The following is a 26,563-nucleotide window of genomic DNA, read 5'->3' on the forward strand; positions in this document are numbered from 1 at the left end:
GTCAGAAAGGGGAACAATCAACATCGCTAGATACAGTAAAATGTGTTTTGATCTTTTGTCTACACTATCAAGGGCTTTACATAAATTTTAATATCTATTTATTTAAACTGGGATTTCCAGCACTCAGCACTGTACAAAATTTAATATGTATTCCTAATAATTACGTATATTGCCCGAAGATATCCGAGCCATACAATATAACCTTACAAGGAACCCTTAGAGTGTGACGTCGCAAGTTCAGTTTTTAACAACGTTCATTTGAAGGTGTTGTTTTTGGAATTATGAAGAGAAAAATTTTAGCTGCTAATGACTCACCACGTGCATCAGGAGGGAGACAGAATCTGGTCCGGGAGAGGCAAATATCAACTTTCTATGGGATGTATGTATTACGCTTCACAAAATGGACATCGTCGACATTCAAGAAATGTTCAGGACAAAGCAATATCTTGCACCATGAACGCCGAATGGAAAATGGCACGCCACAGTGACGAAAAAGGTTCGCTCCATCAACATCGAAAGCAAACTCCTTGGGAGTTACAAACGGTCCAGGAATGAAATGTGTAATGGTAGTGACACACCAAAATTACAATAGTTATCCGTTGTAGTTGCTACATATTTTATTACAATCAAAAGCATTATAAAATCACAGTCACAATAATACAGGAGACTGCCTTACAAGGCCAGATCACTTGGACAAATAACAAATAAATTCCTTTAACCGGAACAAGACCCATAAAACTTAAAATTTGAATATGATTAGGTAAATATACTCAGGTAAAGCTTTACTTAAGTAGTACAAATGTCCATACAATTCCCATCAGAACTCTCATTACTTCTAGTCAGCTGAGGAACAGATTCAGGGTAAGAACACAGATCTTTTATGGTTTGGCTAGCCAACTTTCCTAAACAAAACTATATACAAATGACTAAAAGAATGAAGGAGGTGCTTTAATTTTGACCAAACCAGTCTTCAAATTTACTTACTCAGCTAATTAATCAACAATATTCTTAGAATGATTACAAGCAGAACATGACCATATGACAATATCCCTAAAATGAGTTTGTTTCAATATTGCGTGTGAATTAGCGATAGACGCGAGCAGACCAAGGATTCAAATCAATACGAGAGATCCACGAGACTGGAAATGACATAGAAATGTACTCAACTTTGCGCTGCAATTGGATTTCAGATGCTATAGTTCTCCACCGGAAAGATAGAATCACGCGCAGTTCAATGCGCAGAACGTAATAAGGCACTATAATGCACATCCTGCAAACTATATCGAGCATTCTTGAAAAAAAACACCAGAATTTCTATCAATTACGCCTTGCACTCCCTTCAATATCAGTAGCTTTTCTAAAGTCACTGGCGAAAGTGGCAATAAAACGACCATTCACGCTGGTGTGTAGAATGTATGAGTCTGGCGACTTACCTTCTGACTTTCGAAAATATATCATCTACACAATTCGGAAGACTGCAAGAACTGCCAAGTGCGTGAATTATCGCACAATCAGCTTAACAGCTCATGTATCCAAGTCACTGACAAGAATAATGTACAGAAGAATGAAAAAGTTAACTGAGGATGTGTTAGATGACAAATGGTTTGGCTTTAGGAAAGGTAAAGGCACCAGAGAGGCAATTCTGACTTGCGGTTGATAATAGAAGCAAGACTAATGAAAAAACAAGATACGTTTGTCGATAGGGAAAAAGAGTTCGACAACGTAAAATAGTGCAAGACGTTCGAAATTCTGAGAAAAATAGAGTTAAGCTATAGGGAGAGAAAGGTAATGTACAATATGTACAAGAACCAAGAGGGAATAATAAGTGTGGACGCTCAAGAACGAAGAGCTCGGATCAAAAAGGGTGTAAAACAGGGATGTAGTCCTTCGGCCCTACTGTTCAGTCTCTGCATCGAAGAAGCAATTATGGAAACAAAAGAAAGGTTCAAGAGTGGAATTAAAATTCAAGGTGAAAAAATATCAATGGTACGATTCGCTGGTGACATTGCTATGCTGAGTGAAAGTGAAGAAGAGTTACATGAAGCGCTGAATGGAATGAAAAGTCTATTGAATACATAATAAGGATTGAGAGTGCATCGAAGAAAGACGAAAGTAATGAGAAGTAGCACAAATGAGAACAGCGAGAAATGTAACATCAGGGCTGAAGGTCACGAAGTAGATGAAGTTAAGGAATTCTACTACCTAGGCAGCAAAATAACCAACGGCGGACGGAGCACGAGGACATCAAAAGCAGACTAGCACTGGCAAAAAGGGCATTCCTGGCGAAGAGAAGTCTACTAGTATCAAACATAGGCCTTAATACGAGGGAGAAATTTCTGTATATATACGTTTGGAGCACAGTATTATTTGGTAGTGAAACTTGGACTGTGACAAAACCGGAGCAGAAGAGAATCAAAGCATTTGAGACGTGGTGCTCCAGACGAATGTTGAATATTAGGTGGACTTATAAGGTAAGGAATGAGGAGGATCTGCTCAGAATCACGCAGTTCTAGGTCCTGAGCAGTGTGTTTACATTCCGCGACATGAGGTTGCAGCTGTAATGTCTCTAAAGCTAAATACTGTCAAAGGTGTTAAATTAAATAATTTTCAATCGTTCATTCAGTTGTTAAATTTCGCAGCGTACAGTTGCAGCGGTAGCAGTTCTTAGGTTCCGTCAAAGTTGTTTGTGCAGTTACACAGTTATTAAATTTAGTAGTTTTCAATGGTGTCTCGTGCTGTTTGTGGCAAAATAACGGTTTAATAAACTTTCGGAAATGTTCACTCACTGTGTTTTTTAGAACTGTCTGTGCGTTGAAGCAAATTTCATGTGGTAGTTTTCAGCTGACGTTTCTTATTGTTTCTAGTGAAATATTTCAGTAAACTTTTCATTCACTGTTTTCATTTCGTTGAGTGTTACAGTGGCTGCTTGAACTTTTGGTTTTAGCTCAGAAACTGAGTAAAGTTTGGTAATATTGGTATTAGTTTTGGTTTAGTAGTATTAATAAAAGTTGTTGCTTTCTTAGGAGAGAGAGAATTTCGAAACCACTATTGTTAGTTCATTAAATAGGTGTGCTGTTGTAATTGAACTTAGGTAACGTAAAAGTTTAGTTTTTTCAGTAAATGTTAAAATCTTACGATGAATGAGAAGTGTGGTCGTTGTTGTAGGTTTGTAAGTTGTGGGTTACTGTCTGAGATTTGTTCAAAGTATTTTCATTGGGGGAATGCACAAGGGAAGCCAGTGGGCATTCTTGCGAGATTCTCTCCTGTGAGTGCAAAATCTATAGTAGAAATAACTTGATAGAGGAGCAGCAGCGTAAGATCTGTGCCTTTCAGATGCAGTTACAAGACGTAAAGGAGGAACTAGATACGTTGAGGAGGTTGAAGGGTACTGGGGAATGGGAACTGGCAGTTGGTAAGAAGGCAGCAAGGAGGAGGAGATATTCCGACAGTTGCACTTTGTGTGTATGCAGTAGATTTGACCAACTGTTAGAGTTGAATGGAGAGATTAGGTTTAAGAAACATGCAGCAGTCCTCAGCAGTTAGGGAGCCAAAGTCAGTTGCAAATTCTAACAGAAAGAAGAAGGTTCCACTGCTTGGTAGTTCGCACAGTACAGGTGTGGTACAGCAGCTGCAGGAAGTGTTGGGGAGTGAGTGCCAGGTCAGCAGCATTGTGAAGCCTCGACCCAGGTGACTTACAGCGTAGGGGAATTACGTAGGAATTTTACGAAAGAGTGTCAGGTAGTGATTGTGGGAGGAGCACGGAGTAGTCTTGATAGGGACGAGGAAATGATGTAGGAAGTAGAACTAATGTGCACTTCGTGCAACTGTTTCAGCGTCATAATCGGCCTCATCTTAATGTTGATTAGGCTTGTGAACATGGGATTGGAGAAGGCACTGATGGCAGAGGGCATGACACATACTGCAGTGGTGTCAGCTGAGTCTGTCAATAGATCGGGTTTCATTAGGCATGGCCTGCATCTCAATAGATATGGGAAGACGAGGCTGGCAAAGCTCGAAGGTGAAAGAGTAGTGGGTGGTGGTAGGATCACTCATGGAAAAATTTCTGTAGTAGTTGGTGTTAAAGCTGCATCTTGTTTAGATTGAAGACAGCTTAAAGGAAGTCCCTCTAACAAACAAATCGCTTTCAGAGGAGGTCAGGTATCTAAGTACAGAAGGAATAGCATATTTCAAGGGCAGTTGAATTTAGTGAAACTAAACTTCTAATTTTTACCCCTGTCACTTTCATAATTTGAAAGAGAGTATTGCATTCAACATTGTCAAAAGTTTTCTCTAAGTCTACAAATGCTAGAACGTAGGTTTGCCTTTCCTTAATCTGTCTTCTAAGATAAGTCATAGAGTCAATATTGCCTCGCGTGTTCCAACGTTTCTACGGCACTCAGACAGATGTTTCCCGAGGTCGGCTTCTACCAATTTTTCTATTCGTCTGCAATGAATTGGTTTTAGTATTTTGCAGCCATGACTTATTAAACGGATAGCTTGGTAATTTACACACCTGTTGACATCTGCTTTCTTTGTGATTGGAATTATTATATTCTTCTTGAAATGTGACAGTATTTCGCCTGTCTCATACATCTTGCTCACCAGAAGGTAGAGTTTTGTCTTGGCTGGCTCTCCCAAGGCTATTAGTTGCTCTAATGCGGTGTTGTCTATAGCCGGAACCTTTTTTTGACTTAGGTCTTTCAGTTTTCTGTCAGATACTTCTCGCAGTATCATATCTCCCATTTCATCTTCATCTACGTCCTCTTCCATTTCCATAATACTGCCCTCAAGTACGTCGCCCTTGCATAAACCATCCACATACTCCTTCCACCTTTCTGCTTTCGCTTCTTTCCTTAGAGCTGGTTTTACATATGTGCTCTTGATTTTCGCCAAAGGTCTCTGTAATTTTTCTATAGTCTGTATCTATCTTACCCCTATAGATATATGCCTCTACGTGCTTACATGTGTCCTCTAGCTATCCTTGCTTAGTCATTGTGCATTTCCAGTCGATCTCATTTTTTAGACGTTTGTATTCCTTTTCTCCTGATTCATTTACTCATTTTTATATTACCTCCTTTATCAAATAAATTCAATATCTCTTCTGTTACCCAAGGATTTCTACTATCCCTTCTACTTGATCCTCTCCTGCCTTCACTATTTTATCCCTCAAAGCTACCCATTCTTCTTCTACTGTTTTTCTTTCCCCTGTATTTGTCAATCGTTCCCTAATGCTCACTCTGAAACCCTCTACAGCCTCTGGTTCTTTCATTTTATCCAGGTCCCATCTTCTTATATTTCTACCTTTTTGGAGGTTCTTCAGTTTTAGTCTACAGTTCATGACCAATAAATGGTGGTCAGAGTCCACATCTGCCCATGGAAATGCCATACAGTTTAAAACCTGGTTCCTAAATCTCTGTCTTACCATTACATAATCTATCTGAAATCTTCCAGTGTCTTGCATGCCCTCGGGTAAAATTCGACTGTAGTTTCCCCTTGCTCTCAACCGTTCGCAGTACCAGCACAGCAAGGCCGTTTTGGCTAATGTTACATGGGCAGATCAGTCAGTCATCCAGTCTGTTGTCCCTGCAACTACTGGAAAGGCTGCTGCCCCTCTTCAGGAACTACTCGTTTGTCTGGCCTCTCAACAGGTACCCCTCCGTTGAGGTTGCACTTACGATACGGCTATATGGAGGCACGCAAGCCTCCCCACCAACGGCAAGAGCACAGCCACAGGAAATATTTTTGTTCGTTCTTCATTACTACATGGTAATTCTGTTAGTAAAAGTGCGAATGCCCTTTCGGATCATGATACACAAATTTTAACACTAAAAGACTTTCGTACTCAAGCAAATGTTATATATAATAACAAACTATGTAGGAAAGTTAATCCAACGGCAATAGTCTTTTAAATCTTGTTAAGTAACAACAGTGGCAGGACGTTTATAGTGTGGATAACATAGACGACAAATATAATGCTTTCCTTAACACATTTCACATGCTTCTTGCGAGTCGTTTTCCATTAGAACGTTCTAAACAGTGTGCTAGTGGGTGGCTGACTAGTGAGATAAGAATATCATGTAGAACAAAGTGAGAATAATATCAAAATGTTAGAAGAACTCGTAATCAAGCTACAGTAATCCATTCCAAACAGTATTGTAAGGTACTTAAAAATGTTATTAGGAAGGTAAAGACTACATGGTACGCAAATAGAACAGCTAATTCACAGGATAAAATTAAATCGAAACGGTCAGTTGCGAAGGAAGTGTCTGGTCAACAGCTCAAGGTTGGCGATGTAAAGTCTGTTCGTAGTAAAAGTATTTCTGTTACTTCTAAGTCAGATGTATTCACAGTATTCAAAAATCAGTTTCTGAGCATTGCTGGTGAATTAAATAGAAACTTAGTTTCGACAGGAAATCATATAACTCTCTTGTAAAATACCTCCCCGAAATTGACAGCTGAAATACTCCTCTGTGACACTGGCAAGCGGAAGATTGAGTCAATAATAAAATACCTGAACACTAAGGACTCTCGTGGATATGATGGAGTGCCCAGCAGAATATTAAAGTACTATCTTGCACATGTTAGCCCAGTACTTAGCCATAATTGTTATTTTTCCTTTAAGAATAGACAGCGTCCTGAAAGATAAAGTACTCAGTAGTAAAGCCGCTTTATAACAAGGGAGAAAGAGATAATGTAGACAGTTTTAGACCTATTTCTATGACATCTCTGTTTGCTTAAGTTATTGAAAATGCTGTGTACAAAAGGATAATTGATCATTTTATGTCACATAATTTGCTATCAAACGTATAGTTCGGCTTTAGAAGTAGTTTAACAACTGAAAATGATACGTTCTCTTTTCTCTGTGAGGCATTGGATGGATTTAACAAGTGGTTTCGAAGCCGGCCGGAGTGGCCGAGCGGTTGTAGGCGCTACAGTCTGGAACTGCGCGACCGCTACGGTCGCAGGTTCGAATCCTGCCTCGGGCATGGATGTGTGTGATGTCCTTAGGTTAGTTAGGTTTAAGTAGTTCTAAGTTCTAGGGGACTGATGACCTCAGATGTTAAGTCCCATAGTGCTCAGAGCCATTTGCAAGAAGTGGTTTCTAACGCTAGGCACATTTTTTTTATTTAACTAAAGTGTTTGATTGTGTTGATTGCTAAACATTTCTCCAGAAGTTGGACCGTTATGGAATACGGGGAGCAGCTCACAATTGGTTCACCTCTTACTTTAACAACAGATAACGAAAGGACATTATTTACAGTGCTGAGAATGGCTGTGATGTGGGGTCTAAGTGTGGCACAGTCAAATGGCGGCAGGGGGGGGGGGGGGGGGGAAGGGTGGGATGACCCAGTAACCTGTGTTGGAGACATTCCCGTTCCTTCTTCGTATAAATGACATGCCTTGTAGTATCACAGGTGACTCTAAAATATTTCTGTTTGCTGAGGACACTAGCTTGGTATTAAATGATGCATGCAACACTGACTCTGTTTCAAATACTGCAGTTCATGACGTAGGTTCATGGCTTGTAGAAAATGAAATAACGCCAAATCACAGTAAGACTCAATTTTTACAGATTCTAACACACAATTCAACAAAAGCCCACGTTTTAATTTCACAAAATGGGTATATGATTAGTGAAAATGAACAGTTCAAATTTCTGGGTGTTCAGATGGATTGTAAACTGTTGTGGAAAGTCCACGTTCAGGATCTTGTTCAAAGACTTAATGCTGCCATTTTTGCTTTTTGAACGGTATCACCGAGTGAGGTGGCGCAGTGGTTAGCACACTGGACTCGCATTCGGGAGGACGACGGTTCAATCCCGTCTCTGGCCATCCTGATTTAGGTTTAATGTGATTTCCCTAAATCGTTTCAGGCAAATGCCGGGATGGTTCCTTTGAAAGGGCACGGCCGATTTCCTTCCAAATCTTTCCCTAACCCGAACTTGCGCTCCGTCTCTAATGACCTCGTTGTCGACGGGACGTTAAATACTAACCTCCACCACCTTTGAACGGTATCTGAAGTAAGTGATCGTACGACGTGAAAATTAGTTCATTTCGCTTATTTTCAGTAGCTTATGTCGTACTGTATTATATTTTGGTTTAACTCTTCCCATTCTATAAGGATATTTTTGGCTCAGAAACAGGCGATCCGGACTATAAGTGGTATAAATTCGCGAACCTCTTGATCCCCGTTCACTAGTATGGGCATTCTGACATTGGCCTCTCAATATATACAGGGCTATTACAAATGATTGAAGCGATTTCATATATTCACTGTAGCTCCATTCATTGACATATGGGCACGACACCTACAGATACGTAGAAAAACTCATAAAGTTTTGTTCGGCTGAAGCCGCACTTCAGGTTTCTGTCGCCAGAGCGCTCGAGAGCGCAGTGAGACAAAATGGCGACAGGAGCCGAGAAAGCGTATGTCGTGCTTGAAATGCACTCACATCAGTCAGTCATAACAGTGCAACGACACTTCAGGACGAAGTTCAACAAAGATCCACCAACTGCTAACTCCATTCGGCGATGGTATGCGCAGTTTAAAGCTTGTGGATGCCTCTGTAAGGGGAAATCAACGGGTCGACCTGCAGTGAGCGAAGAAACGGTTGAACGCGTGCGGGCAAGTTTCACGCGTAGCCCGCGGAAGTCGACGAATAAAGCAAGCTGGGAGCTAAACGTACCACAGCCGACGGTTTGGAAAATCTTACGGAAAAGGCTGAAGCAGAAGCCTTACCGTTTACAATTGCTACAAGCCCTGACACCCGATGACAAAGTCAAACGCTTTGAATTTTCGGCGCGGTTGCAACAGCTCATGGATGCGTTCAGTGCGAAACTTGTTTTCAGTGATGAAGCAACATTTTTTCTTAATGGTGAAGTGAACAGACACAGTGTGCGAATCTGGGCGGTAGAGAATCCTCACGCATTCGTGCAGCAAATTCGCAATTCACCAAAAGTTAACGTGTTTTGTGCAATCTCACGGTTTAAAGTTTGCGGCCCCTTTTTCTTCTGCGAAAAAAACGTTACAGGACACGTGTATCTGGACATGCTGGAAAACTGGCTCATGCCACAACTGGAGATCGACAGCGGCGACTTCATCTTTCAACAGGATGGTGCTCCACCGCACTTCCATCATGATGTTCGGCATTTCTTAAACAGGAGATTGGAAAACCGATGGATCGGTCGTGGTGGAGATCATGATCAGCAATTCATGTCATGGCCTTCACGCACTCCCGACTTAACCCCATGCGGTTTCTTTCTGTGGGGTTATGTGAAAGATTCAGTGTTTAAACCTCCTCTACCAAGAAACGTGCCAGAACTGCGAGCTCGCATCAACGATGCTTTCGAACTCATTGATGGGGACATGCTGCGCCGATGGGGAAGGAACTTGATTATCGGCTTGATGTCTGCCGAATCACTAAAGGGGCACGTATCGAACATTTGTGAATGCCTAAAAAAACTTTTTGAGTTTTTGTTTGTGTGTGCAAAGCATTGTGAAAATATTTCAAATAATAAAGTTATTGTAGAGCTGTGAAATCGCTTCAATCATTTGTAATAACCCTGTATAATCTTTACCGTCGTTTCTTGTTAACGGTATCGGCTTATTTCCAAGAATTAGTAGTTTTCACTTTGTTAATACTAGCCAGAAATCCAATCTGCGTTTGGATCGCACGTCATTGACTCATGTGCAGAAAGGTGTACAGTATACTGCTGCATCCATTTTCAATAAGCTACCACCAGAATTCGAAAATCTTTGCAGTAATCCACGCGCTTTTAAATCGAGGTTGAAGAGTTTCCTCATAGGTTACTCCTTCTATTTTGTCGAGGAAATTCTCGAAAAATAAAGCTCATTCCTATGTTATATTGTTGATTGCGTTACCTTAAAGGTATGATTTGATTTATTTTGGGTCCTAAACATTTTATTCTATCTGTTATTACCTGTACGTTCAAAATTTCATGTACTGACACATTCCATGACCTTGGAGATTTGCTCCTCAGTTTGGTCTTACGGAGCTAGACATGTAAAATAAACAAATGAAAGGAATACGTGGAAAAGACTGACAAGGAGAAGGGACAGGACGATAGGACAACTGTTAAGACGTCAGGGAATGATTTTCATGGCACTAGAGGGTTCTGTACAGCGAAAAACTATAGAGGAAGACAGAGACTGGAATACATTCAGCAAATAATTGAGGACACATGTTGCAAGTGCTACTCTGAGATGAAGAGTTTAGCACAGTAGAGGAATTCGCGGCTGGTCGTGATCAAACCAGTCGGAAGGCTGATGACTCAAAAAGAAAAACAAAAACAAAAAAAAACGTGCTACACTATCATATTGCTGTGCACTTATTCTAAATCTGTCTATAAATGGTTTTTTTACTTATTTACTTTTTGTTCTGCGGATGTTCTTCCATGTATATAATTATGTTTGGTACCCATTTACCCACTCCTGGACAACGATTTTCCTCTACTGCGTTTCACTGGAGGCAGGATTTGTGACTCCCTGTCCGACAAGTATGATGAACTATTTGGCTTGATACGTGCTTTAGTATCACATTCACCTGTTAACCATCTATCTCATCTGGAGACACGCTAATATTTCATCTGTCACTTCCTTCTCACTCTGTGAAATTCCTTTGGTCTTTCAGCAACTGTTGTTGTAGATATAATACAACGTTTGCCTTGTTTATCGTTGTCATTGCTCTGCTTTGTTTAAACACCACAAGCATTGTAGCACTGTTGTGAGTTATTCGTCGACTAAGCAGTTCAACCACGCTCTGTAGCCTCATGCGATGGACACCTCCAGTCCCGCCCCCTGTCACCACTTGCGCCCAATATTGTGGTCACATGGTGGACAGTATGTGGGGAGTTGAACGCCGTAAACGTTAATGGCCTTTTGTGACGCTGCACACAATGGGTTCCTTGTTAGACTTCCAGAAGCAATTAATTTTAGTTCCAAAGAAGGCATGTGTTAACGAGTGAGTACTACAGTACCATCAGTTTAATAAACTCTGACTGCAAAACACTGATACGATTTATTTACAGAAGAATTGAACAACTGGTAGAAGGCGCCCTAAGGGAAGAGCAGTTCGTGTTCCGGAGAAATGTAGGAACACGCGAGGCATTACTGAACCTCCGATTCGTCGTAGACGATAGATTGAAGAATGGCAAACAGACGTTTATAGCATTATTAGATTTAGAGAAAGCTTTTAATAATGTTGACTGGAGTAGCGAGAAGTTAATTACAACGTATATAGAAACCAGACTGCAGTTACTAGTGCTGAATGTCATGAAAGATAGGGGAAAGTGAAACAAAGTTGCAAACAGTCCGCAATGTTATTCAGTCTGTACGTTCAGGAAGCAGTAAAGAAAACAAAAGAGGAATTTGGAAACGGAATTGGTTTGCCATTGCCTTTGTAATTTTGTTAGAGACAGGAAGCGACTTGGAAAAGCAGTTGAATGGGATTCATATGACTTTCATAATAAATTAGAAAATGAACACCAACAAAAGTGAAACAAGGGTAATGGAATATACCAGAGTTAAATTAGGCGGTGATGAGGAAATTCGATTACGAAATGAGACACAAAAGGCAGTGGATGAGATAAAGGGGTTTTTGAAATGATAAATCTGTTAAAATCGAACATAAATTTAAAAATTAGAAAGTCTTCTCTGAAGTGTCCAGTTTGTAGCCTTTTGTGAAAGTGAAACATTGACGAGAAACAGCTCAGGCAAGAAGAGAATAGAATCTCTTGACATATGGTGCAAAGAATAATGCTGAAATTAGATGGGTACACCGAATAATTAATGACGAGATACTCATTCGAACTGTGGGAAAAAGAAATTTATGACCCAACGTGGCTAAAAGAAACGTTAGATTGATAGGACAAATCCTGAGGCATCAAGAAATTTTCAGTTTCATAGTGGATTGATGTGTGTGTGATGGGGTGAAGAGGAGGTAAAACTTGTAGGAGGAGACCAAGGCATGAATACAGAAAGTAAGTTCAAATATGTTTAGGTTATAGTATTTATTTAGAGACTAAGGGGACTGCACACGATAGACTAGGATGCAAACCATGCATCCAACCAGCCTTTGGAAAGAAAACCACAGCAACAACATTCACTACACTTGTAGAATGATAAAGTTGCATAGTCTTCGTCATTGACGCTAATTCAGTGAATGTTCATCTGTGATATACGGAACTACCTTCTAGCGTCACGATATGTAGATGACTTTCGTGCTACCTCCAGTAACAGTCCATTGACAATAGTTTTGAAATAAAAAATGAAACACTTCTGCATTCATGTCAAATGTGTTTCATTTTTTACTTCAGAACTATTCTCAGTAGACAGTTATTGGAGGTAACACGAAAGTTATTGCGCTGCCTCCGTTTAGCTTCATATCTTCAGTTTTTCTGGCCAAAGCCTCTGGCAGCTATTGATTCAGAATGACGTCTCCATCTCGAATCCTGAAAAATGTGGGTTCATATTCTACCTCTTGAGCGGTTGTTTTAAACATGTAGTTCCTCTACGCTAACAGATTTCATTAAAAACTATAGAAATCATTTAAATTCCATCATCATTACCATTAGCCATGTGACATCTACTGTCGCATGAAGGTCGCTATATTAGACTTTTCCAAGCAATTCCAATCTTCAGGTTCATGGATTTACGATGGAATGCTGGAAAGTAGTGTCCCCGAATTCGTTATGAAAAAACTCGTAGACCTTTTTAAACAATACAATAGTTATTAACATTCTACATCTTTATTCTGCATATTTACATATTTATTTCTCGACATAGTCACCCTGGCGACGAACACATTTCTCCCAACGAGAGACCATTTTGTCGATACCGCCCTGTAGCATGTTTGACATTGCTGATGGAGCCACAACCCAGTCTATGCATGCACCGCTCGTCACTATCATCGTGAAGTCCTCGAAGGCGTTCTTTAAGTTTTGGAAAAATGTAAAATCATATGGGCCATGTCGGGACTGCGTGGAGGATGATCGACGACGGCGAACCTAAGACGTCGGACTGTTGCAGATATGGCAGCGCTTGTGCTTGGTTCGGCATTGTCATGCCGGAAAGACTCGTCGCAATCGGAACTCGATTACAGCAAGTTGTTTTTCACGCACCGACCTAGCTACGTTATACACCACCATGTGATAGCTAGAATTCTGAGCCCTCTAGTGGCAGGGGTTTATAACTTGCATCAACGGAGCGGGAAGGTCGACCGAGTAATATGCGATATTGAGAACAGAAGAAAAAATTTCGAAGGCACTACTTTTCAGCACGCCCTCGTATTTTGCTACACATGAATTCGTTGAATATAACTGCTCTAAATGCAAAATCTCATCAGCTCGTTGGTTCTATATCTTCATTTTTAATGCGGGGCATTATCATTTTGATGTGTTTATTGTACATTGTTTTAGATTTATTGTAGCAGTTTTTCAGACTTCATCTCAGTTTCTCTGTATTAAATTCTTCCATTAAATGTTGTAGATTCTATGCATCTGAAGCAATTAGTACAGTGTCAAAGCAAAACGACGATGTTTGAGACTTGTATTATTACGTATTTATTCTTCGTTTTCCCAGTTGGTGGCTCTGAAGAGTACCTCCAGGCTTTGGCGGTACAGAATCTCCTAGCCTAACTCCTCTTTCGATTCGAAATTTCCTACTGTCCTCGCCAGTCTAACGGTAGCTATAGAATATAAATCATACAAATTGCACATATCAAATACGAAATAAGGAGATAATAGGAAAACAGTCGCTCATATCAGAGTAGAGGACAGGTTAATTGGGTGCCGTACAGGTTAGTACAGGGGCAACAGTGGAGCGACAGGTGGAGTTTGAGAAACGTGTAATAGACTACAGTGAAATTATATCGATAGGAAGCAATGGTCGAGTCAAAAAAATTAATCGACGTACACTGATACTGAAAGAAATATTGTCCAATTGCATTTATACATCCAGATAATTACTTTTATAACACAGAAAGATGTATGCCATTATTCCGTCATTTACATATTGGCATTGTTAATTTATTACTGATGAGAGACACTATAGAGTTCAATCCCTTGCAATAGTTTCATTGTTAACTGCCTCGGCTTTTGTGTCCTGATCATCTTTTTGAACGAAAAACTTCATTTCAAATGAATGTACAGAAATTATGAATGATATTTTTGTGGAAGATGAAGGTGAACTACGTAAAAGCTAAACAAAGGCCTTACATTTCTAAGATAATAATGGAAATTCAGATGAGAACAAGTTTCGGTAAAATAACAAACAATAGGAGGTGTTATCGTATCTAGTTCGCGGTCACGCGCTGAGTGTAAGGAAAATATTCTGAGCAAACAGTAAACAACCACGTTCCAACGCAGGACAAGGTGAAGGGCATATTTTAAAGCCGCCACTCAGCAACGAGAAAATTTTCCTCCATTGATAACTGTGGCATCTGAGTCACTAACTTCGAAGCTGTTTTAAAAATGACGTCGTAACTATTCTCGAGTCAGTACAAAAGACGACCGTTTTCATGTTGCTCTTCACTTCTCCCGAAGACTCGAAAGCAACATTTCCGCTAAAGTGGTGAGTTTCGTTCCAAATGTGAACAGTTCATCTTTTTTCCCATAAGTCTGCATGTTGTCTCATCTATTAAAACACACCGAAATTAATAAGAAATAACATATTGTATTTAATCGTTCTCCGAAAGCCTCAGAACTTCCCACTGAAAGCACTCTGCGTGACGCAAAGCTACGGAATCGAGAGCTCTAACAGTCACGAATTTTTTTTTTTCACAATGAGTCAACGAAGTGAAGTAAGCTGGAAAGTACGATTACTTCAGGAAACCGTTCTGACATCCCAAGAGGAATATTTCACTTTTACATCTAAATACATACTCCGTACGCCACCAAGATGTGTCCATGGTGGAACCATTTCCTTTCTTGTTCTGCACATAAATGAAATGGGGGAAAAAAGACTCCTCATATGCTACCATGAGGGCCCTATTTATCTTGTCTTCACGGTCACTACGTGATAATAGATTCGGTTCTCTAAACTTCCTCAATAGCGTTTCACATAAACAAGTCTTCTTCTCTCCAGCGATTACCATTTGAATTCACATAGCAGTACCATAACATTTGTTTATATTAACAATATTGCGTTTTTCCGATATTTTGATTATCCAAGTAAGTTCTTAAAAATGTTATTTTGATTTCTTTTTAATTAGTTATGATTTCAAAATTGAAGTCATGGCTGAATAAAACAACTTTTCCTCATTTTTTAAGTAATTTTGATAATCTTCAAAATAAAGAAGTTGTTGCATTATCGTACCAGGGTTCTCAAAGTGTTCCGTCAAACTAATAATTCTTCTTCACTGTCACTGAGGACAGCAACGTCATCAGCGAATCTTATCATTTATACGGTTCCATCCTGAACTTTGATTTCGTTCTTGAACGTTTCCTTCATTTCCGCCATTTATTCTTCGACAACTAGATTGAACAGCAGAGTTAAAAGTCTACATGCCTGTCTTACTTCCATCTTAATCAGAACACTTCGTTCATGGTCTTCCATTGTTTTTATTTCGTCTTTGTTTTTGTCGATATTGTACATTATTTGTCTTTCGCCAGAGCTTACTCCTACCTTTCTCAGAATTTCGAGCATCTTGCAACAATTTTATATTGTAAAATGAATTTTTCAGGTCGAAAAATCCTATGAACGTGTCTTGATTTGATTTCGTTATCACTCGCAACTTATGAACGGCCTCTCTGGTGCGCTTATCTGTCCGAACTGCAGAGTTATCGTCACCTAGCAGATACTCAGTTTTCTTTTCCATTCTTCTGAATACTGTTCTTGTCAACAACACGTATGCCTGAGTCGCTAAGCTGATTATGTGATACTTCTATCAGGTAACTGCTCTTTCTGTATTCGGGATTGTGTGGTTGATATTTTTCCAAAAGTCTAATGATACGTCTCCAGCCTCCTGGAATCCGCACACCAGCTTTAATAGCAGTTCACTTGGCAGTTCCACAATGATTTCAGAAAACCAGGAGAAATATTAAACTTCCTGGCAGATTAAAACTGTGTGCTGGCCCGCGACTCGAAGTCGGGACCTTTGCATTTCGTGGGCAAGGGCTCTACCCACTGGGCTACCCAAGCACGAAAACTGCAATTCATACGTTCAACTGTCGTACAGATGCAATAATGGATACAAAAATAGGTGAGGACATAATTGGGTGACAGCACAGATCGCTCGATAGAGATCCCAGAACAAGATAACCGTTAGGCATAGATTCTCTACTAAATGTGCTGACTAACTGGCCCTCTTTTAGCATTAGTTTAGCTTTGGCCTTCGGGATATCGGACCGTGCCACGTGAGAGGAAGTAGGTGCAGGTTCAAAAATGGTTCAAATAGCTCTGAGCACTATGGGACTTAACATCTATGGTCATCAGTCCCCTAGAACTTAGAACTGCTTAAACCTAACTAACCTAAGGACATCACACAACACCCAGTCATCACGAGACAGAGAAAATCGTTGCAGGTTCTTCCAGACTGTAAGGAAGGTACTAACAACAATGCGCAAAACAATAGACCCATCTCACTCACGCCAATTTCTTGAATTATGGAACGTTAACTGTACTCATACATTTCTCTTTTAAAAGCTGAATAACTCCCATATGGGAATCAACGCAGTTTCTGCTAGTACCAAATCGTACAAATCGGCTTTATCTGTTGGATCATAAGATTCAGAATTGAGACGATAAATGAGGCCCCGATAATACACTGTCGCTTGACTACAGGACGCCTTCGACACAGTTCCGCACCGTCGCATGTGTATACGGAATATCCGAAAACAAGTACGATTGGATACATTCCTTTAAAACGGAACGTATTAGGAAGGCACAGCCAGGGGAGAGGTAGCATCGGGCGTACCTCAAGGGCCCGTGCCTTTGTCCTGGATACAGATGTACGGATGGAGAACGTCTGTAGTCCTATGAGACTATTCTAAGACGACGCATTTATGTACTGTAGTGCTCAAAAGTATCCGAACGACCTGAATTGCATTTCGCCTGGTTCGCATGCAACCCACATAACGCAGCTCTGTAGCAGGTCCTCTACTCGCTCCTTGGTACAGTCGTTTGACTATTGAAAATGGTTACAACAAGTCACCACTAGGAAACACTGCTCTGTATCGCAATAATTCAAGATGTAAAGTTATACCACGATACTAGAAATATCAGGGAACACCTTATCACAGATAAGGATTAATTAAGCACAGTATGATTAATAATGATGTTATTAATACAAATGTAATAGAATCCTTGAAAGTAAAGTATGGGTGAAATGGAATTTTTTCAATATCTCCATTTAGGCCTTAAGGCTTGTAAGCTCACATTTATTGCAGTAAATGACATACCTGAAATGTTACCACTCTCATTATTACGTCAGATAGGCAATGCACGTAGTAAGTTCGTCTTATTCATGATTTCCTCTTCAAAGTAACATATCGTACTTGTTATTTAACACAAAATGACGTTAAAAATTTAAGTTATTCATGAGCAGCTAGCTGAGAATATGTATGAACTTCAAATGACACGACGAACCGTCTCGTTCTGCATATGGATTCAAACCCAGGTCATGCAGACTAAGATATCGCGACTGACGGAAACTAACAATCATTCCTGACTAGGCATGCAGAGAGTGATATACCTCGATTTTAAACAGTATCATTTAGCAAATATAAACTTTAAATTACATAACGCAGACATTTATAATGGGCGCGTATTCCTATCCAGCATCTATTGTCTGTGTTAACGAACTACGAGAAATGTCAAATATTGCTTATTCACAAGTAACTTACTTCAAAAGCCGTGAGGTAAAGCTTTGTGTTGGACAGGGATTGGAACCCAGAACCTAATGAATTGTTATCGAAGCACAATCAACTGTGACATATCCGATTTTCGCTCCAGAAGATATAAGTTTTAACTGAACTCCAACCCGGCACCTATCGCTGTTATATTCTAGAGAAAACGAACGTTAAATATGGGTTTGTTACACCAGAAGCGATATGTGAGCATGTTTGAACTAGAAATAATATGACGAAGAGTTCAGTCCTGACTGGAAATCGAACCCCACACATATCGTTGTTGACCACACACAAAGAGACGACAGAAACTGAATTTTTCTCCGCCAGCAGCTCGGAATAACATCCTTGAACTTTCAGTTATCTCTCAAATAGTTCAGTGTCCCACTGGGAGTCAAAAACGACAGATTTTGTTAGTGTTGACAGCGAATAAAAGTGCATTAAAAATCAAAATTGTTATCCACCAGCAGATAAGTGTTCTCATGCTAGAGCTTAATAATACATAATGAAAACTTTAGTGCCGGGCCAGGATTCGAACCCATTCATGCGCAATACGTGCAGATGTTGAGTAATCTGCAGTTTTAAACACACAACAAACAGTAGTGGAGCTGTATTGTCACGAAGGGATCAAATTCCGCGATAAGCTCGGTCTGAGTTCCATTCCAAGTTCAGAACCAATTTCATCGACATACAGAAGCTTAAATAAAAGATGGAATTAGTGTCCTGTTACCCTACATAGCGTTTGTTTCGTCGTTAGAAATAAATAACTAGTATAAGAAAGGTTACTGGTGACAGAGTTCCCGCATTTCGCCACTGTTGACTTTATTGTGGTTCAACCTAACGTCTACTCGGTACAAAAGGAATATCATGTTTAATGTGAATTTCAGACCACAATAAAGTTATACCTTATTCGCTTGGCGTTGCCAGAAGACAATAGAATCTGTCTCTCCCTATTAAAAATCATTGGCAGAAGTTGGAATCGAACCCAGACCATCAACATAGGAAACTATCAGCAATCCAACACACCACCAAACCCTCGTCTGTGTGATGCATATTTCTATCATAACACCGTTGCGGAACACTTGATGAGAATTCTAACACACAAGCTCCCTGTAGTGGTTTGCAGCATGTTCAGTACATTCATTTACTTGGTTGACCGAATCGCCATGAACTAGCTGCCTCGGCTACCCAGTGCATACATTCGACTCTATCTCACAATCGCCGGAATAAAATCACGTAACTGCCACCTACACAGAACTGCCAACAGTGTAGGATGCAGAAATTTAAATAGGAAGCGTTCCTTTCCTTTTGAGCTACTCTATTGGGCTATCTGTTTGTTGAAAACGTCGTGCAGTGGAAAAGAAAAGCTGTAACTGTCTGTCTCTCAGAAGTCTAGTTCCAGCCATACACATTATCTCACAGCACTGTGGAATTCGGAATTTCTGGAGGACCTGTTGCTGACTTCTAAATCTGCTGTAGCTATATGATGGGTAGTAGTGTAACGATAAGCCTTGCGCACCCTAGATCAGATTTACAAGTTCCATTACATTCGCTCCTACATTTTTTAAAACGCAATTCTGCTGTCTGCTGAAGTTACCTACTTAATGGAACTTTGAACATAATTCCCTTCACTTCTCAACCCAATATAGCCGCATGTGGAAAAAGGACTAACTTCTGCGACATTTTGTTCTTTTAGGTTTAATAGACGGCCAGGCAGCAGATGCATCTCGAAGCTTTTGTATTATGTACAGGGAGAGCGCATCGTGCCAAAATAGAAAACTATTTTCTACATTAGCTGTCTTCTGATAGTGGCATTTTATTTTTCTTCAAACCTCTTGTAACAGCTTCAACTCAGAACAAGTTTTCTACATGGATGTAATCAATAAACTGCACCGAGCGAGGTGGCGCAGTGGTTAGCACACTGGACTCGCATTCGGGAGGACGACGGTTCAATCCCGCGTCCGGCCATCCTGATTTAGGTTTTCCGTGATTTCCCTAAATCGCTCCAGGCAAATGCCGGGATGGTTCCTTTCAAAGGGCACGGCCGACTTCCTTCCCCATCCACCCCTAATCCGATGAGACCGATGACCTCGCTGTCTGGTCTCCTCCCCCAAAAGCCAACCAATAAACTGCATGTGCATTGTCAGACTGTTATAGACAACATAAGAGAATTCGCATATGTCGTTGATGATTAATTTCTCTCTCATGTTTCGTATTGATTCAACAACATGAAAGAAACCTTACGAAAACTGTGCACTGTATTATAATAAATGAAATAAAACTACCCACGATAGCCATAAGACGAAAGTCTGTTTTAATAAAACTGAGTATCTGTAAACAAACGTGCCTCAATCGGCACGAATTAGTAAAATACTACTCACTTAGACTTCGATTGGGTCTGTGTTTAAATGGTATGCTGTGTCATACTCAACAATTATGCAAATGTGGCATTTCATAAATAAAGTTATGTCTTCCTAGAAATGCAAAATTTGCTTGTCAGCAGCGGAAAGAGGCGTCACCTGTTGTGCAGCATTGTAAGTTTTTCACCATTGCACTATGAGTTGAAAGTATTTTCTTGCGATTTCCTTATCAATGTTTGCTCTGACTACTTGTAGCTCTTTCGCAGAAGGGATAAAAACGTTACAGTCTGCGAGACAGGAACCGCGAACCATATCAGAAGCTTTTTTACGGCTCAACACGCCACCACACAGCTAGCGAAGAAGTACGCATTCTGACTTCCTCGTAAGAGGTGAATATGTGCTAGAACTTGTAAAGCGCTATTTAAAGCACGAGATTAGTAGCGATTTCCACGTGCAACGGCTTTCCTTTGCTGAAAAACCGTAAATTTACAATCTTTTATTACACCTCAAGCGATTATAAGTCAGATTATTTAATGGAAATGACAGGAAATATCAAGTGAACTTTGAGGCTTAATTCCGTGCACACCAGAAAGTAACGCGTCGATCACAGAGTTGCCAAACATACGTTGCCTTGTTGCCAAATCTCAGTTACAGTACCAGCGGGAAGAAGACGAACCGATGTGATCCTACAGCGGTCTGGGAAGCGACCATAGCTGGCGTCTCAAAGACGCAGCTGCTATGGCCTGGAATACGTAATGCATCTGATTCGCGTTTCTGTAACTAGGTTTAGGGACTGGAGCGTAGTTACTAATAATACTCAGAACTTACTGCAAACTAATCATCATAAATCAGTACCTCTCTTTCGTAACTGTACTCGAAACTAAAAAACTCATTCACGGACGTCTTCGTGCCTCGCCGATAGTCGAGCACACCAAACAAATAAAAATTAAAAAAAGAATGTGTTTGTGTATGTGTGTGTGTGTGTGTTTGTGTGTGTGTGTGTGTGTGTGTGTGTGTGTGTGTGGCGGCGGTCAGTTTTTTTTCTCTAAGACTGTGTCTACAACACATATTGCATGCTTAAGAACCAGAAGAATTAAAAAAACAAAATTAGTTTATGAGAGCAACGTTAACTATAGCATTCGAAGTATCCATTGTATTTTATATGTGTGTGTCAACGCATTCCAATGCCCACTCAAGGAAGACAACGATGCACAGTCTAGCTTCAATATTATAAATGCACCTCAGTTTGTGGATGATCTCAGGTTGATAATCATTTTGAATATTTAGCAGTGCTGTACCCACTGGTGTTAAACTCGTTTTCAACCAATGATTCCCACAGCTACAGGAACACTGTTTGTGATACCTCTTAGACAAATCAATTATGCAGTGCTATCAGACGGAAAGATCAACCTGACACAAACTGTGGGAAGTTTGTTTTACAACCTTCGTACCTGGATAAAGAGCTTTTCCTATTTGAGATATCTGTGAACATTGCTGCATAAGACGATTTAAGAAGAAATTAAATTCCTCTAGCTACGCCAATGTTTAAAGAAACCGTCTCAACGGCACTAGCTCGTGGTTTGTGAATCGTTTACAGGCCGTACTCTGCCGCATTTCGCTGGTTGGAAGGCAAAAAGCTTACTGACCAATTTCACACAAGATAAAGGGGGACGAAATGTCTCCCACTGGAAGGTCATATTGTTTTATTTAAATGATTACAAAATCAGGTAAACCGAACAGTGAGGTTGTCAGTATAAGCAGATTACTGTTGACAGTATGATGTTGCACCGCCCAGGGCCTGTAATGATAAAGGGCCATTTAGGTCAGGCATATTGTATGCAGACGTGGAAGAGAGAGCACCACTAAATTCTACAATCCGTATGCATTGCATACACACAAAAATTATTGTTACAGTGTACTTATGGAGCCCAATGATTGAATTGTATATTTTCCGGTGAGAAAGAGTACTGGCAAACAGTCTTCGCTACATTAGGTTACTTAAACTGGTGTCACTCTGAGCTAGAATATATGGTCAGAGACTAAGTGTAAGGACAATTAGTCGGATGTGGGTTTGGCAACTGTGAAATACTTTCCTACATTATAGAAGTGAATATTAAATTTGAACTAATATGGCGAAAATTTTCAACTTGGGTAGCTTAGAATGAAAATCTTTCTGTTTATTGCAAAGGAAAACAATTGATTTTCTAAAACATTCTCTGTCATACACAACTCGAAACAGGTCACGTCGACCAAATCATATGAAAGAACTCACAGTGACGTACATCGGAAGGCAGTGTGATCCCTTGGCTTTTGGTTTGGCAGTATTCGACAGCCATTTCTAGGCGCAAGTAAATGAAGAAAGGTAGCGCGATTTTGTTATCAAGTAACGTCTTCATCAATTACTTTAGTTTTAATGTAATTTACGAGTTATTACTGTTGTTTGATATTAACATGAAAAGGATTCCGTAGACAGGGAAAGAAACTGTTCTTGGCAACTACTTCTGTAATGACCAAAAGGCCTCAAATGATCTTCAAGCACATGTGTTCCAGCAGCGGTATGAAGAAAATGATAGTAATAATGACTGTAATAATCGAATTATCCGGCAACTTCACACTTCATAGTGGATATTCAAGGACTAAGAAATTTCCTTCATTAGTGAAAATTTCATAATGGCTTCACATGGAGGCTATGATGCCTAGAAGAGTCTTTACATCCTGTTGGCGTGAGAATAGCATAATCTCCACGTCAGAAGCTTACTTCTACTTAACCATTTCATAGATTCGCATTTTTCCACCGTGACTAATTTTTTAAGCTAAGCACATCATCTGTTACAGCACACTCCTGGGGCTGGGAAATGTGGCCACTGTGATTCGAATTCGTATCTCCTCTTTCGAGTATCTGAATCTCTCGAGAAAAGTATAGTTCAATCATTTGGTTTCTTTTTCCAAGACTGCATTCTTCTCTAGGTCTCCTCCAAAGGTAAGTATGTGGGTCCGATTTCTGATCCAGTACAAAAATATTCATAATTTCATTTCAAGTCTTATCACGTGCACATCGGCTCGCTAGTGAAAATTAACGTGCATTTTTAATGTCTGTTCATGTGTTGCCAACAATTTCTGGTCAAACACGCACATATCTTATTGTTGGTGAGTAAGCAATTGATACTTAAGCTGTATTCGTGGATGATAAAGAAGAACGATAGGACTGCGGTTCGATTGTCGCTCAGACACAAAAATTTGTGTCCTTCTTTTAGATTCAAACACCTAGCAGCTGGTAAGAAGAACCGATACGTAACATTTGATTTTACTTAGTTAACAATCCGATTATGTGTTGGGTTTGTATCTCCGTCACAGAACTTCACGTCCTGAGATTCATCTTTAACTACATACACACTTTGTTACTTCTGAATGGAGGCATATCACACATCTTTCATGGTTAGTTAACAGGGATGAAAGAGTCTTGATAGGAGTCCCGGTTTATTACAAAAACTGTCGTCTTTTATTTTCAAGTTTAGATTTGGTTACTGATACTGGCGAAAATTTCGGTAATTCATGACTGTTCACGGCTAGACAGCAATATGATATGATGAGATAAGGTCAGATTAATACTTGTTCCATAGATCATGAATACGACATTTTGTAATGATGTGGAACATGTCATTTTAATGTAAGATTTCTATACATAGCGGTATTCAATTCCTTTACAACAATTTTTTGCCCTCTCTCTCATTCTTTTTACTTTGATCTCTCTCTCTCTCTCTCTCTCTCTCTCTCTCTCTCTCTCTCACACACACACATTCTTCTTTTTATTTTTATTTGTTTGGTGTGCTCGACTATCGGCGAGGCACGAAGATGTAAGTGAATGAGTTTCTTAGTTTTGAGTACAGTTACGAAAGAAATATAAAAACAACTATGAGAGGTACTGATTTATGATGCTTAGTTTGCAGTAAGTTCTGAGTATTATTAGTAACTACGCTCCAGTCCCTAAACCTAGTTACAGAAATGCGAATTAGACGCATTACGTATTCCAGGCCATAGCAGCCGCGTCTTTGAGACGCCACCTATGGTCACTTCCCAGCCCGCTGTAGGATCACATCGGTTCGTCTTCTTCCTGCTGGTACTGTAACTGAGATTTGGCAACAAGGCAAGGTATGTTTGGCAACTCTGTGATCGACGAGTTACTTCCTGCTGTCCACGGAATTAAGCCTCAAAGTTCACTTGATATTTCCTGTCATTTCCATTGAATAATCTGACTTGTAATCGCTTGAGGTGTAATAAAAGATTGTAAATTTACGGTTTTTCAGCCCAGGAAAGCCGTTGCACGTGGAAATCTCTACTAATCTCGTTCTTTAAATAGTGCTTTACAAGTTCTAGCACATATTCGCCTCGTAAGAGGAAGTCAGAATGCGTACCTCTTCGTTAGCTGTGAGGTGACGTGTTGAGCTATAAAAAAAGCGTCTGATATTTCTCGCAGACTGTAACGTTTTTATCCCTTCTGTAGCCGGCCGAAGTGGCCGTGCGGTTAAAGGCGCTGCAGTCTGGAACCGCAAGACCGCTACGGTCGCAGGTTCGAATCCTGCCTCGGGCATGGATGTTTGTGATGTCCTTAGGTTCGTTAGGTTTACCTAGTTCTAAGTTGTAGGGGACTAATGACCTCAGCAGTTGAGTGCCATAGTGCTCAGAGCCATTTGAACCATATCCCTTCTGCGAAAGAACTACAAGCAGTCAGATCAAACATCGATAAGGAAATCGCAAGAAATTACTTTCAACTCATAGTGCAACGGTGAAAAATTTACCATGCTGCACAACAGGTGACGCCTCTTTCCGCTGTTGACAAGCAAGTTTTGCATTTCTAGGAATACATAACTTTCTTTCATTGTTAAAACAATACTAAAAATGATGGAGATATTAATCATCAACGATATATTCGGATTCTCTGATGTTATATATAACAGTCTAACAATGCACATGCAGTTTATAGATTACATCCATGTAGAAAACTTGTTCCGAGTTACAGCTGTTACACAAGGTTTGAAAAAGAATGAATTGCCACTACCAGACGACAGTTAATGTAGAAAATACTGTTCTATTATGGCTCAATGCGCTCTCCCCGTTCATAATACAAAAGCTTCGAGATGCATCTGCTGCCTGGCCGTCTATTAAACCTAAAAGAACAAAATGTCGCAGAAGTTAGTCCTTTTTCCACATGCGGCTATATTGGGTTGAGAAGTGAAGGGAATTATGTTCAAAGTTCCATTAAGTAGGTAACTTCAGCAGACAGCAGAATTGCGTTTTAAAAAATGTAGGAGCGAATGTAATGGAACTTGTAAATCTGATCTAGGGTGCGCAAGGCTTATCGTTACACTACTACCCATCATATAGCTACAGCAGATTTAGAAGTCAGCAACAGGTCCTCCAGAAATTCCGAATTCCACAGTGCTGTGAGATAATGTGTATGGCTGGAACTAGACTTCTGAGAGACAGACAGTTACAGCTTTTCTTTTCCACTGCACGACGTTTTCAACAAACAGATAGCCCAATAGAGTAGCTCAAAATGAAAGGAACGCTTCCTATTTAAATTTCTGCATCCAACACTGTTGGCAGTTCTGTGTAGGTGGCAGTTACGTGATTTTATTCCGGCGATTGTGAGATAGGGTCGAATGTATGCACTGGGTAGCCGAGGCAGCTAGTTCATGGCGATTTGGTCAACCAGGTAAATGAATGTACTGAACATGTTGCAAACCACTACAGGGAGCTTATGTGTCAGAATTCTCATCAAGTGCGCTGCAACAGTGTTATGATAGAAGAACGTACTACAGAGCAAATGTCTGGTGGTGTGTTGGATTGATGATAGTTTGCTCTGCTGATGGTCTGGGTTCGATTCCAACTACTGCTGATGATTTTTAATGGGGAGAGACAGATTCTCTTCTCTTCTGGCTACGTCAGGTGAATAAGATACACTCCTGGAAATTGAAATAAGAACACCGTGAATTCATTGTCCCAGGAAGGGGAATCTTTATTGACACATTCCTGGGGTCAGATACATCACATGATCACACTGACAGAACCACAGGCACATAGACACAGGCAACAGAGCATGCACAACGTCGGCACTAGTACAGTGTATATCCACCTTTCGCAGCAATGCAGGCTGCTATTCTCCCATGGAGACGATCGTAGAGATGCTGGATGTAGTCCTGTGGAACGGCTTACCATGCCATTTCCACCTGGCGCCTCAGTTGGACCAGCGTTCGTGCTGGACGTGCAGACCGCGTGAGACGACGCTTCATCCAGTCCCAAACATGCTCAATGGGGGACAGATCCGGAGATCTTGCTGGC

The 26,563-nt window shown here is 40.3% G+C and overlaps 1 protein-coding gene across 1 annotated transcript in view; it reads left to right on the forward strand.

Annotated features, from left to right (window-relative positions):
- The first annotated feature begins 14,512 nt into the window (after nt 1–14,512).
- The window catches only part of LOC126480960 (uncharacterized), a 30,028-nt gene continuing 17,977 nt past the window's right edge, over nt 14,513–26,563 (forward strand). Inside the window, exon 1 of the mRNA XM_050104389.1 lies at nt 14,513–14,589. The gene's annotated coding sequence lies outside the window, so the exon portion shown is untranslated. The remainder of the gene's footprint in view (nt 14,590–26,563) is intronic.

The sequence above is a fragment of the Schistocerca serialis genome, chromosome 5 (genome assembly GCF_023864345.2).
Source record: "Schistocerca serialis cubense isolate TAMUIC-IGC-003099 chromosome 5, iqSchSeri2.2, whole genome shotgun sequence".
Lineage (NCBI taxonomy): Eukaryota > Metazoa > Arthropoda > Insecta > Orthoptera > Acrididae > Schistocerca > Schistocerca serialis.